At 42.9% G+C, this 11,000-nt stretch overlaps 1 protein-coding gene across 3 annotated transcripts in view; it reads right to left on the minus strand.

Annotated features, from left to right (window-relative positions):
* Window positions 1-10,671, minus strand: part of PLD1 (phospholipase D1) — a 114,995-nt gene extending 104,324 nt beyond the window's left edge. For 2 of the 3 annotated variants that reach the window (XM_019500858.2, XM_014606208.3), the window contains exon 1: window positions 10,493-10,671. The gene's annotated coding sequence lies outside the window, so the exon portion shown is untranslated. The remainder of the gene's footprint in view (window positions 1-10,492) is intronic. The other variant, XM_014606210.3, reaches the window with a different exon arrangement.
* Between the last annotated feature and the right edge of the window lie 329 nt (window positions 10,672-11,000).

Raw genomic sequence — 11,000 nt, forward strand, 5'->3', positions numbered from 1 at the left:
AAGTTAATTACAAATACCAAAACTTAGCAGCAGTGATTTTGGAATGAAACATGCATAAGCTGTTATAATGTTAAAAGTATTCAATTCAGATTCCGTTGCATAGGTGTAGATCTGGAGGGGATGCTTAATCTTCAGATGTAGATCTGCTGAATGGTGATCAGAAACAGGCCTTTTAATGGTAACATGTTCATTACAAAGTCATAGCAGAAATAGCACAGCAGTCGTTACGGTAAATGTCTTTGTTAAATAAAACTAAACACCTGCAGATCTGTGCACAGTGGCATACAGATGAACTGTGCCAGAAGAACACTTTGTAAGGCTCCTTAAAACAACTGTTTCCTAGATTATTCTCACCTTAAAAATATAAAACCCATGACATGAAGCTCATATTGGCTGCAGGTGGTTAGAGATGTGTTTAAATTTGGACTTTGTTTTATACGGTGACTGCAAAGCAATCCCTGGACTGGACATCAGCCTCTTTTCTCCTCTTCCCCCTTACACATTGGCCCTGACCTAAGTCAGTGATCTTTTCAGTAGCAAAATATGCAAGTTGTTGTAGTTGCCATTATTCACAATGACATTTGGGTAACAATCCACTATGCTGTAGCTATTTAATAATCTGGAAAAACTCTTTAATTCTTGGTAGAGCACTTATATACTAACCCTATTCAATTAATCCCTCTCTGAGTGACTGTAAACAAGAGCATCACCGATATTGCTAATGTATTTCAATGTTGAACCCACAGTCCCTTGCTAGTGAGTGGATGCCTACATATGGCCAATAGTAAAAGGAGATGAAATATTAAATTTTATCAACTGTAATGCCCATTTGGTGCATTACTGCTCAGCCGGATTTCAACTGACAGTTATCCTGCTTCTGCTGATATCAAATCAATACTTTTATATTTTATTTAGAAACAAAGATGTGAGGGTTCAGCTATACAAACCTATGTCTTGTTTGTGCCTCCACTTTCTCAAAGAAATGGCCATGATGAAATGATAAAGTCAGTAGGATCAGGCCAAATTGTAGGAGTTTCAAACTGGCTTTGGCTCATCTGTTTTGTTTTAGGAGTCTGATATAAAGCCAACTGGAGTCAGCTGGAATCTTTCCACTCTCTTAATGGACATTGCCTTCAGACCCGAGGGCATATCCCCACACTCTGCTTTTCAGACAGACAGCATAAGAAATACCTTCATAGAAAAATGTGTTTTATAAGATTACATATTTTCAGCATTTATAGTGTTTTTAGTACCCAGCTCAGCAATCTTAGGTAGTCAAAGATTGGGTGACCGGGCACTCAGAAAACTAGTGATAAGAAATACCAGAGACAAATTTCTGAGTGAAATGCATATGTGACATACTTTTCCTTCAGGAAAGTATTCTCTTTTGACTGTTTCCAGGATCATCTAACCATGAGAGATATGTAACAGTTGCAATGCAGAAGGCAGATCCCAGCGCTGACAGGTTCAGTGGCAGTGGCCAAGAACTCCGGAAAATACCAAACAATTCATACATTGCATTTTTAGGAGAAATGTCACCATAGACCTGCATTTTACTGAAGGACTGCAAAGCCCGAGTAAAGAGAGAATATGTGTACAAAATGAAATGACTCTAGCCGTTCTTTTAACTTCCTTTACATCTCAGAGAAATAAGAGAGCTTTGCTTCACTCACAGCTAAGCATCTCCTAGCTTTAGTTTGTAGTGAGTTCACTTTACCTCGCAATGGATTTGCCATGAAAATGTTTAGGGCATCACAAGTTATTTAAACCATACCATAAGGATGCATTATTATTATTAGTGGTAACAATACAAAAACAACCAACCAACCCTTACACTAGGAGCTATACAAATAAATAGGAAATATAATTGTTAGCTCTAAGCATTTGTGTCGAATTTGAAAAAAAGAAAAGAAAAAGACAAAGCAACTTAATCCAGTGACCAGAAAACAGACTGATTTTACACAGGAGGAAACAGACACCAGTGGGAGACAGAAGTGAAAATTTGCATTCGATCTGGCCCCTGAAATGCTCTACAGCCACGACCTAACACAAGTGCATGGCTGCAGAGTGCTTTAAAAGGGCCTGATCCTGCAACAAAGCAGAGCGCCTTCATTTGCTCGTGTGTGTGCACGTTGGGAGCTAGGCTGGGCTGATGCGGCGCAGTCCCACACCTGGCACTGTTTTCACAAAGGGAGAGGAGGAAGAGAGTGGAGGGAGCTTGTTCTGGGGCTTGCCCAGCACTAGAGGGTGGGATGGGTGTACTGGAGCACCACTGGGGGGGGGGGGGGGGGGCTCCAATCCACTTGCTCCCCAACTCCAGCATAGGCTGGGGAAACCCCAGAACAGACCTCCCTCCCCTGTCTTTTCCCACTCCTATCCTGAGACAGCACTGGGGCTGGGAGAGGAGGGCTGGGGTAGGGGAAAAGGCTAGAGACACAGCCTCTCTCCCTGGATTGGCTCCAAATTGAGTTCGATCTCCCGTTCTCCCGACCCGGCAGCTAATGTCTGTTGGGTTAGGAGGATCGATCTGGCTCATGGCAGTTTCTGTGAAGCACCATGAGTCAGACTGGGGAGCTGCACTTCTGTCTGCACCTTAAGACTAATAGTCAGCAGTGGTTTTGTTTCATAGACCTTGGAGAAATACCTGGAAACAGTTCTAAGGAGTGTTTTACTCTTGGCACAGTAGTAACACCTCTCACTGAGAGCATTGAGAAATATAAATGTGTACACAGCCTGACAACACAGCCCATAACATAAAAGCACGAGCAAGGTTTTCAAGTCAAGCAACTACATGAAAACACTGCGAGGAAAAGTGCATACAAAGTGAATCATCCACCTGCACATGTTCGGACAAAGAATGCCACAGAGGTGATTTCTAAACGGATGGTGACTTCTGTTCGTTCGCGCTGTAATGCTGGTTTGAGATGTGATCTAGATCCTGCTGGACAGATCGTCTCCTGCATCCCCTGTATGCGCACAGCCATGGGGGGGGGGGGGGGTTATTTGGGCTGGAGGGTCACTTAAGGAGTTTTAGTGAGTTGTGGAGGGCTGTGGGGGCGAGGGGTTATGACCCAGCCTTGGCCCTCGTCATGGCTTTTCACGCCATCCACCACATGCAGGGAACAGATCACAGCTTTGTCCTGGGCCCCGGTCCCATGCTGTCACCGCCCTGCGAACCTGGCCCCATCCACCTGTCCTGCTTCCAAATGTGACACCCTGCCTGCCTGCAGCCTCAGCCCATCCGCCCAGCTGAGCATGCCATGCCTGCGGGGGTCCCAGGCCAGTCTCCATAGAGACCCTGCCCTCGTGCCCACTCCGTCTGGTGCCCCCCTGCAGCGGGTGTGGGGCAGCTAGGCCAGGGTGCCGGGCAGCGGGGCTGGGTCCAGCAGCAGCAGAGACACTGGCAGTGGCATCTGGAAGGAGCCGCTGCCCCAGAGGCTGCTGGGAAGCCAAGTCCAGCTGCCACGCTTCCCCCATGCTGCCTGGCCCTGTGGACTAAAGCTCCTGGTGTGCGCAAGAGTCACTCATAGGGATAGGACAGGCTGCACTCTGCACCAGGTGGCACCTTCACACTTGGGGCAATGGGACCAGTTGCACGTGCCATGGCCCAGGCTGCCCCCCACACCTGGGCCGGGCCGGGCCGGGCCGAGGGACCCAGCACGGGTGGATGGGATCACTTGGTGGGCCAGATCTGGCCTATGGGACATATTTTGCCCACCCCTGATTTAGAGAGAGAAGCAGTAATGGTGGAAATCCATAAAGCTCACCTTGTAAATACAAGGGAGCCTCATGATCTGTTGTTCAGTGCCTCAAGTCCTCATTTATACTACTGCATAGAAAGTGTGAAACGGGTGCCATACACTGATATTCTGATTAAGCAACACTGGATCCCCACCAATGCAAATGAAAACACAGTGAACAGCAAGGATTTGTATGTTAAGATGTGAAGCTACTCAGACAAGAAACTGATTCTCATCATACTGACACTGATAGGAATTGGAATAATTCCACTAATGTCAAAGGATATTCACCACTGTAAACACAGTGCAAGTATGTGTCCAGTACAGTGGCAGTCCAGCTGTTGGAATAAAGAGCATCCTTGCTTTTTATAGAAAATAAATAAACTCTATGAATGTAAACTAACAGGGCTAGTGCATGAGGAGATAACTGAAAACCTTGCCTGACACAAGGAGAGGGGGATATTTGGCAAAGGGAATGCATCTGTAGTGCAAGCTGCCTTGAAATTAGGGTGCATCTTCTGGGTGGCTGAAATGCAAAGTTTTCCGGCAACGGGAACTCGTTGCTCTGAGTGGCTCGCATGTGTTTTTGGAACCTGTTTAGATGTCGACAAGAGAAAGCTCAGATGAAAGATAAACATAACACAGCTTCATCCAGCGTTAAGACATGGCATGGTTTTGCTACATCTGTATCACTCCCTGTTTGTCCACACAATTAGACCGTACTAGCGCCTACCCTTCTAAAACATTCCCCATTTGAAACAGCTTCAAATATATGAGTCTGTACTCAGAGATGCTGTGCATTTTGACTAAGGATACTCCGATTTGTTCAGGGCAGGAACCATCTCTTAGTTGATGGTTATACCTCCTCTCCAAAAAAAAGGTGTGGTGTCTGATGGACATGACTATAAAATCCTACTAGAAATAAGGCACACGCGGTTTCTACCTTGATGTAGCTAGTGAAGGACAACAATATGCCTTCCACCTGAAGTTCACCTTGACTAACCACATTAAGATAAAAGCCAGCTAGGCTTGGTCTGGGACTTTACAACACAAAGCTCTCTCAAGGGAATAAAGCGGGAAAAACCTTGCAGGAAAACAGTCATCTGACCAAAATCAAAAAGGTGTGAATTATTCTCCGAGAATTTGAAACTAGGTGAGGCTATTCGAGTGCTAACATTGCACAATCCTGGAAAAACATTTCCAGTAAACGTCAGATACCAAATATCAGATTTAGAAACATCATATTTAGGTACTGTACCAATGCCGCTATTCCACTGATGAAAATAGCTCTATTTATGTATCTTGAGATAGCTCACGGAAGGTGTAAAAACCATACTTTTGGTCAGTGAGGACATATCCCTATTCTATGTTAGTACAGGGCCTAGCATGAGGTCCCTAATTTCTACTGTAATAAGGTTTTTAATGTTAGCCTTGTATAATTTAATTGATTTGTCCTATCTCCAGCAAAATGTTTGAGGGCTGGCAGGGAAGGGGACGAGTAGCAGTGCTCCCTCACTGCCTTTGTCCACACAGAAGGTAGAGTAATTTGTACATGTCCTTGTTCTAATAGGCTCTGACAGGCTCTACTTTGCTCTTCCCTTAGGGAAATGTAGAGATAATATAGCATAGACTTGCCTGTTCACAGATTGTTTAGGGGCTTTTTGTTCCCTCACGGCCCCTAAACATAACCGCATGCACAAAAAACACTTCTTTCCACTCCTATTTAGACAGATGGTTTCCTCAGAGATTAGAGCACTTCTGAATAACACGAGAGTGGGCGAGTTGTCTGACAAATGAAAAACAAGTTTGGGCTTCTATTATATAATCCTCAGTTTATACTGTTTATCTACTTTAATGATGGAGAAAACACCTAATGCCATGACAAAATGTAGACAGCATGTACGAGGGATGTGTGAAATGTCCACGCCAGATCTGACTTACACGATACCGAGGCCACATGGAACATCTTGGAAAACAACCTGATACTGCGTTCAGCTCTAATGTTGCCAGATCTTATGATTTTATATAAAAGTCTTGTAACTGATGGTGTTATTTTAAACCCCCAGCTCCTGGAGCCATGTGATAAGGCAAGACTCCTTCTCCATAAAGTGTTTCTAGCGGCAGAGAAAAGCTTGAACACACCTAAACCCCTGAACACACCTAAACATTCAAATAACAGGAGAGAGACAAGAACGGTTCAACCTTCCCCACGTCCTTTCTTATTAACGCTCATGATCATTAGGCTAATCTATAAGTTTTACAAGCTTAACCTATCATTTTTAAACTGCTGGGGCAATACCTGACAATACTAACACCTTGGACAGGCGCCTGTCACTGTGCAAAGGGATTTGCCTGGTAATACAAAATCAAAATGTATTTATATATTACTCATGGGTGGTGTTGCTTCACCACCTTCAGCAAAGAAGAGACAAAGCAGAGGGAAGGAGGAGAGAAATGTGTTTGCCACCGCCTCTTCCTCCCACTTACCGTTCCCCTTGCTGGCTGCTTCCCTACTCGGTGCAGCGACAGCAGAGAGCATGACTGAAAACAAGAAAGAGGCCTGGAGAATGCTCTAGACAAATGAAGAGGAGAAACGGTAGTGTTACTCAAAACCCTCTTTGACTGCATATGCTTTCTGGGGCCCAAATGTCCCTCGCAGAGTATAGCATCCGTAGGAATAATAACTATCAGACCAAACCTACTCAGTTCTTTCTTGGGCAAAGCCTTGCTCATCTTGATGTAAGTTTGTCAAAATGAAAACGGTGAACCAATTAAGCCTTCCTGTAGGAAAATGTTCAAGAAGGGCAGACAGAAATGCCACAAAGTCCCTCACAGGGTTTGAACTCAATTGTGCTATTGGGTTTTCTCCCCATTCCCTGCAGGATAAGCTAAGGGGTCTAGTTACAAATGCAGTGTACCCCCAAGGTCTTGGGACGAGGCTAGGACCACCTAGGCCAAGGGTCTATTTAAGTGGGAAAGGGAAAGTTGAGAAAAAATGAGACTAGGGCCTAAAAGAAGGACCTATCTCTGAGTTTCTTGGAGAGATCATCTTTCTTTCCATTCACAATTCTGTATACTGCCTTCCCCGCCACAAACAAAACCGTCTTAGCCCAGTAGCAGCTCCTTAGTAGCCTGACATTGTGACTTACTGCTTTCATGTATTGAAGGTACACATATGGTGGCATCTGCTTATATTAATGAAACCAGAGTTCAGAACAGCAGTAAAAAGATGCAACAAGTTAAAACCAAACCAGGTCTGAAGCTGCTTTCAGTCTCACAAAAATAAAACCTGATCAATAGGGCCTCGTAAAAACCTAACCAACTAACTGAGCATCTCTAGACCACAAATGAGAAGGCTGCTGATGCCCAAAGAATGATTCATTTGCAGGGAGTTTCCACTTTGCAGGAGAGCGACGTGAAAAAGAAGGGAATATTATTCAGTTTCAAGGAAAAAAAAATATGAACCATTCTTAGAGTGAAGGAATAAAGAGGAGCTATAAGGAATCATTAACAGTCAGGTGCAAAAATTAGACAGTGCAGGAAACACACCCAGAGGAAATCAAACAAACAGTTTTGTTTAGTAGACAAACGCCTCTCAATTTAGGACCAACACATTTACATTCAGTCCTGTTCTCAGGCTATGCAACAAAAGGTGCAATCTTATACCGGAACAGCTATTCTGATGTAAAAACCACACCTGGTCGGCAGTTGAGGAGTGACATAAGAGAACTTTAACAACATAACGTGTCAAGCCTGTTGCAATGTTTTGGGGATTCGTTTGGAAAGAGGTGTCTTCTAGAATCCAACTCAACTCTTCTTTTAGGGAAGATGCACTGAAGAAACTTGCATGAGTATTAAAAACTGCTTTAAATAAAATCCAAGATAAAAAAATCTGTGGCAATACCAACACATTGCTAATTCATGCTTCCAAGTTTCTACCAAGACTGCTAACTAAATTCACGCCAACCAGCAATCAGACCAACATCTGTAGGAAGAAAAAAAATGTGTCTTCAGCTTACAACAAGGAAGATACAAAACTGTACCTGGTTGCACAGTTTGCCTGTGAAATTATGTATAAAAACACTGGTTGGGGAAAGCAAAGCCACTGTGATACACTGGGTTATTTTCCATAATGTGAACACACTCAAAGAATCAAAACCTTCATAAAATCAGTGACGTATATGTTCCTTTGATTTTTTTTAACTGAGAGCTAGCAACATTTTACAGTTTTGTCATATGATCTATTCTGCTACACGAAAGAATGAATCGTTTCATGAGAAATGAGTAACGCAGAGTTGCTACAACAGTATTTTATAGACAGAAACATTCTTAGCAGATCCTAAAAGATCAGAATTGTGATCACAACAAATTGCTGGCTCCATCTCTAAGGATGCAACAGATTTAACTCAACTTCTTACAGCACAGGTGGTAACTTAAATGGGAGAAGCTCATTTCTGGAGCTTCTGGCACAGTAAAACTCAATTTACCTACATTTTTTCTAGCAACATTAGCAGAGACATATTACAGATTTCCAATGGTCCTGAAACACGGGCTTTTAAAATATGGATCTTGTTTAAATCAGATATCAGATTCTTAAAGGAATAACACCTAATTTTTAAATGGCATGAGAAGAACTTAAAGAGCCCTACCCCATTTAAAAAAAAATGCTGTTCTTCCTTAGGTTTATATTAATGTCTAGCTATTGCTAGATTCAGCAGGTTTGGAATCAAGTCTTTTCTGGTGAATTGTATATCTATCTTGGACTCTTAGGGTATGTCCTCACTACACAGTTAAGCCTCTTACAGGGTTTTTCTTCTAACCCCCTATCTGTCCACATTAGAAAACCTGTGATCCAAATCTGGAAACTGTTTTGAGTCTGAGCTTGCCTTTCCAAGAAGAGGTGTGGGTTAGAGAAGTTTCTGCTTTAGCATGAGCTGGAAGCTATCTATTTTGCTACAATAATACAAACAAAATCATTTAAGTGCTAACAGTCCACCAATACCCTTTATACCCTTTCCCACAAGCACCCCAAAGAACAGACACGTGAAGCAACTGATAGGGGGAAGGATGCCTAGAGCAGCGAACACTGGGATTTGTCCCCAGATACACACAGACCAGTACGGAAATAGGAAAACTCAGCTGTGCAGGAAGGACTTGGCTGGGGGAATGCTTGCAGGTGGCCTTGGCTAACTTGGGTGTTCAGACCTCTGCACTAATTACCAGGGTTAGCTTTGCTGGGAAGACAAACTTCATGGAGGTTGGATGCCTAACTTCCTTAGGGAGCTGTGAAAATCTCATCCCATCAAGTTTCCAAACCTTGGAGAATAAGTGCTTTCCCTCTTATACAAGTAGCTCATTAAAAATAAATATCACTGGCAAATGGATTTGGTTTATGCTAATAGGCTCCACTGTTATTTGTATTCCTCAAAACTAACATCTGGGTTAGCTTAATAGGGAGGGGGCAGGGCTATCTGTTTTACCAGATTATAGTGCCATAGAAAGGACATAACTCTCCCCACCGTTGTAGGCATTTCACCCTTATTGCTTCAGCGGGATTGTACAGGCACAGTTAAAACACTATGTAGATGCTAATGCATAATACATGTATGCTTGTCATATACAGTAAGCCGGAAAAAAAAATCAGCCTGCAGAGAAAAAGGTGCAACTCCCTTAAACTCAGTGGAAATGAATTCGCTTGTATCAGGCCTGAATTTGACCAGTATTTATGCCTCATAATTTAGCATTCAATGCCTTCAAAGCTCAGACTTCAATTTTGAGAAGAGAGTGCTTTAAGCTCACAGCGAGCAAAAGGAAAGCAGTACAACCAGGTAAAGAAACCTCTCATTCTGAGCAATCCTTCTGTGCTTCCTCCAGCAGAACCGGTTCTTCAAAGGCACGCGGAGAATTCCCAAGTGACTGAATGCTCCGAGGTGGCAGTTGTCAAAAGAAAGAAGGCTCCCCTGACTCTTTCACTGCTCCTGGTTGTAAAGTATGCCAGCCAACATGCAGCGCGCACATCCTTCAGCGCACAGAAAACAGACAGAAGCTACTGACATTCACAACAGACTAGTGAGAAACTACCAAGAGTTTACAAATTTTCAGACATCCAAAATGCTAAGTAGCCATTTCTTTTCGGTGTGCTCGGCAAGGTATTTGAAGTGTTAAAGATTAGAAAACAATCAGGGCCTGTAGTAGAGATGGTATCTTTTATTAGACCAACACGATTTTTGCAAAAAAAAATAAAAAATCTTTAATTGTAAGCTTTCAGGAACAAGACAAATGTGACCAAAGCTTGCAATTAAAGAATTTTTTTTTTTTTTTGCAAAAATCTTGTGGTCTAAGAAAAGATATTGTCTCTACTATGAGCCCTGATTGCTTTTTCCTCTAGGCCAATACGGCTACAACCTGGATACCTAAAGACTACAAAGTAATTTTGAGAATGGGCTGTGAGGCTTACAAGTAAATGTAGTACCTTTGTAAGAGCAATGAACTTGGCATCCAGCCTCCAAACAGCCAAAAAATACAACGTTCAAGCAACACATTCATTTGAAAAGCAATGCCAGATGCTTAAGTTCCCTTTTTTTTTCTCTTCTGAAAAGGGCTTAAAATTAACTGCCTCTCCCCAAACAGACAGAACACAATGATCTTAAACAGTTTTTTTTAATCAGCTGCTCCATGTTAGCTTGAAAAACACAGCGAAACAAAATGACGTATGGCAAGAAGTGAAAAACTTCCAGTCTTTCTTTACTAACCTTATGCCCCTGTGCACGTAGGTGCCTCATGGTGCCGTTTAAATGAAAAATCTCCTCTCCTATGAAGTGATTATCCAGGACTGTGTTACTATGAAAAAAATAACCACAGAGGAAATCTGCACAGACAAAAGCTGTGTCTTCCTAAGTGCTTCAGTTCAAGTATTCAGGCTGGCTCCCTAAAGGCAAGATGAAGTGAGACCCAACCCACAAGGCACTTCAGCCTATAAGAATCACTAATGAAGTGAAAACCACTCCCATATGTTAAACTGAATATTAAGAAACACACAAAGGGGGGCGGGAGGAAGGGCAGGATGCGGCGGGAAAAAACCTCACAGGCACGGACTGAGCTAATGATTCCTGCTACATCTTTATTTTGTACAGTATCCGACTTGTTACAGTATAACAAACATTAGAGACACATTCTGCTCTTAGTTATTCCAACTTTACACCAGTATAAATATACGTATTCACACTGATTTACTGAACGTACTGGAGCAGAATTTGGGCC

The sequence above is a fragment of the Alligator mississippiensis genome, chromosome 7 (assembly GCF_030867095.1).
Source record: "Alligator mississippiensis isolate rAllMis1 chromosome 7, rAllMis1, whole genome shotgun sequence".
Taxonomy (NCBI): Eukaryota; Metazoa; Chordata; order Crocodylia; family Alligatoridae; genus Alligator; species Alligator mississippiensis.